We start from the raw sequence: 3,866 nt of genomic DNA, 5'->3' as shown, positions 1-3,866 counted from the left end.
TACTTCAATATACACTCCCATTCCCCTTTTTCACATACCACCATGGGTAGCAATGATGTGTTACATTCTATAATGTTTTTATCTTTAAAATATGTTTTTGTGTGTTTTAAGATTCTCAAATGCTATAGTTCTCATGTTTCTTCTTTCCATAAGCCCATCTTAATGATTTGTCATAGAATTTTATGTACAGCTAATTAACTGTTTTTCAATGTCCCATAGTGCTTTTAATGGTTATTAAAATTTAAAATTAATTTATTACTACTCAGGTGTCACTTATCATACATATTTTCTCATAGAATATTTTTCTGGTTTTTTACTAGTTATTCTTAAAAACACATCATAAATCTATATGAGATGTGGCTTTAGGCTCAGCTTTCCACTCACATTCCTCAGACCACACTCTTCTACCTTCTGCAGGCAGGTAGACCTCAGACGTGGGCTCAGGGACCATAGATATTCTTCTGTGCTGGGCCCTGAACACTACTCAAATGGCAAGCCAAAATTTCTTCCATATTGACTATACCATCAGAGAAATGAAGGTCACAAGTGGTGCCAAGACAGTGAGTTCTACAGTGAACTTAGAGATTGGAGATGGGACAAATGCCAATTTCAATCATTAAAACTTTTGGCATCTTAAAGCAAGCTGCTGCTGTTGAAGTAAATCAGGATTATAGTCTTGATCCAAAAATTGCTAGTGCAATAATGAGGCATCACCTGAGGTAGCTGAAGGTAAATTAAATAATCACTTTCCTCTTATGGTATGGCAGAGTGGATCAGGAACCTAGACAAATATAAATGTAAATGAAGTCATTAGCAATGGAGCAATTGAGACCCTAGCATGTCAACTTGGCAACAACAAGCAAGTGCATCTCAATGAGCATGCTAATACCAGCCAGAACTCCAATGATACTTTTCCCAGAGCCATGCATATTGCTGCTATGGTGAAAGTTCACAAGGTCCTGTTACCAGGACTACAAAAGCTGCATGATGTGCTCAGTGCAAAATCTACAGTTTGCACAGGTCATCAAAAATGGGTGAACTCTCACACCCAGGATGCTGTTCCACTTAGTCTTTGACCAGCATTCAGTGTTTATTTGTAACAAGTCCCATATGCAGTGGCAAGGATAAAAACTGCCATGGCAAGAATCTCTGAACTCACAGCTGGAGGCATTGCTGTTGGAACTGGTTTAAACACCAGGATTCACTTCACAGAGAAGGCTGCAAAAATGGCTACACTAACAGGCCTGTCCCTGCTTTAAGTAAATTTGAGACTCTGGCTTCTCATGATGCTCTGGAAGAGTTTAGTAAGGCCAGGAACACTTCTGCCAGCAGTCGGATGAAGATAGGAAATGATACTTATTTTCTGCATTCTGGTCCTTGGTAAGGTCTGAGAGAAGTGATCTTGGCTAAAAATGAGCCAGGGAGCAACATCATGCCAGTAAGGTTAGATCTACTCAATATGAAGCGATGACTATGGTTGCAACTCATGTCATGGGGAATCACATTGCTGTTAGTGTTGGAAATAGCAACAGACATTTTGATTTGAATATTTTTAAACCCATAATGATTAAGAATGTGTTATACAGCCAGGCAGTGGTGGCACACATCTTTAATCCCAGCACTCAGGAGGCAGAGGCAGGCAGATCTCTGTGAGTTCCAGGCCAGCCTGGTCTCCAAAGCGAGTTCTAGGAAAGGCACAAAGCTGCACAGAGAAACCCTGTCTCAAAAAAACCAAAAACCAAAAAAAAAAAAAAAAAAAAAAAAAAGAATGTGTTATACTTAGCAAAGCTACTGTGGGATGCTTCACTTTCCTTCACAGAAAACTGTATGATGGGGATATAGTCCAACACAGAAAGGATCTGCAAGCTAAGTAACTGTTCTTTAATGTGAACTATTAATCCTTATATAGGGTATGGCAAAATATCAAAGATTGCAAGGATCATACACACACACACACACAAAGGATTAACCTTAAAGGAAATGGCTTTGAACTTGGCTGTTTCATGGCAGAGCAGTTTGAAGAGGGGGTGAAACCCAAGGACATCCTGGTTCCAAAGTGATTTAAACAAATTTATATGAAAATAAAATTGCATGAAATTTTAAAAACACAGCATTAAAATGTAGTTATAGCCAGGCGGTGGTGGCACACGCCTTTAATCCCAGCACTCGGGAGGCAGAGCCAGTCGGATCTCTGTGAGTTCGAGGCCAGCCTGGGCTACCAAGTGAGTTCCAGAGCAGGCGCAAAGCTACACAGAGAAACCCTGTCTTGAAAAACCAAACACACAAACACACAAAAAAAAAAAGTAATTATGAAACAAAATCCAAGAAAACAGTAAAAACTGAGTCTGCATGGTGATTCTTCACTATTGCTTGTGCATTCTTATACAACAATATGGAAATCAAGTACATTTAAGCCACAAACTGCTTTCACATGAACACTGATCTTTCATTAGTCACTTAATTTTTTTTAGAACTTGTTTTGTTATTTACTAGTACAATTTGCAGTTGGACTATTTGATATCAAATATTCCTTTTGACTCTAAAGATCTAAGTTTTTCTTTTTTATTAGTACTTTAAATAGAATGATCAGAAAATAAAAATTTGTCTAATAGCATTTTGAACCTGCTGGACAGAGGAATCAAGGTGTGCTACAACCACTGGCATTAACAGGATTCTTCAGAGAAATATGTCTTAGATTTCATACATAATCAAAACATCACACTTAGTTTCATTAACTATGCTGAAATGTCAAATTGTAATATATATATATAGAGAGAGAGATAATCTTAGAATAATGTCTGTTAACATTTTATGCCCTTAAAACCTTGAAACAATTATTTCTGAAAACAATTTATGTAATCTCTACCACCTGAACCTACACTACTAGGTGAGGTAAATTTAAGTTTAAATCTCAATGTTGTCACTTAAAAATCGTTCTATTTTAGACAAATTCATAAGTTCCTCATTTTCTGCCATGTGAAGATAATGGAACTGTTTTCTATAGGCAAAAGAAAATGAGATGCAATTATTTGTCATTGAATAATATACTGTGAATTGATGAAGACCAAGGGCTGTCGCTTTCTTGTCTCATCCTTTCATCTTAGAATAATGTATGGTACTATTATTATGCTAACATTCTTAATCTATGCATTCTGAAAAATGAGTCTTTTAGCAAAGCTTAATGTTTCTTTTTCATGTACTTGCAAACAGGAATTTTTAAAATGTAATAAATATGCCTACAAGAAGAATAAGTATTCTTTGATATCCAAGTAAGTCATATTTCTGCTTACTTGAAGGATATTGAGCTGAATGATAAGTCATACTCAAACCTCATATGTGTTCTGCATCACTAGCAAAAGCTCTGAAAAAAAGAGTAACATTCTTCATTAGTGTACATGACTTTTACTGTGTGGCTAGTTTGTATCAGAGATTGCACCACTCAAGTTTTAGAGCTTCTGTCCGTTGCTATAATTGCTGATAAATCATCTTAATAGTTAGGTATTCTTCAGTTGGACATCTTGCAAGCCTGTGGAAAAGGCCTGTGGCTTTCTCCCTAAAATACACATGCTTTGTAAGGTAATTAATGGCTGATTAGGTACTGTTACTTTTAAGGAATTTTATCATTGACACATATAACAAATTAAATGCATTGGCAAAGTCAGAAACAAAAATATAGAGATATTACATTCCTCTCTATTTTCCCCATTCTTCTGGCCTAAAGGTAAACATAGTGGACTCATTAAACTGCTTTGTCTGGAGAGAGCAGAAGCAGAAAGGGGGTAGAATGTTTATGCAGGTGCATATATGTCTATAATTCAACATGGTATATATGGATATATAGTCATTTTTATTCATAACCTAATTAT

At 36.3% G+C, this 3,866-nt stretch overlaps 1 pseudogene; it reads left to right on the top strand.

Annotated features, from left to right (window-relative positions):
- Positions 1-488: 488 nt before the first annotated feature.
- Positions 489-2,060, top strand: LOC128114826 (fumarate hydratase, mitochondrial-like; annotated as a pseudogene).
- Positions 2,061-3,866: the final 1,806 nt, after the last annotated feature.

Source organism: Peromyscus californicus, unplaced genomic scaffold (genome assembly GCF_007827085.1).
Source record: "Peromyscus californicus insignis strain IS unplaced genomic scaffold, ASM782708v3 Scaffold_10__1_contigs__length_136768540, whole genome shotgun sequence".
NCBI classification, from domain to species: domain Eukaryota; kingdom Metazoa; phylum Chordata; class Mammalia; order Rodentia; family Cricetidae; genus Peromyscus; species Peromyscus californicus.
The sequence above is the reverse complement of the archived record's forward strand: the minus strand, read 5'-3'. Positions and strand labels throughout refer to the sequence as shown.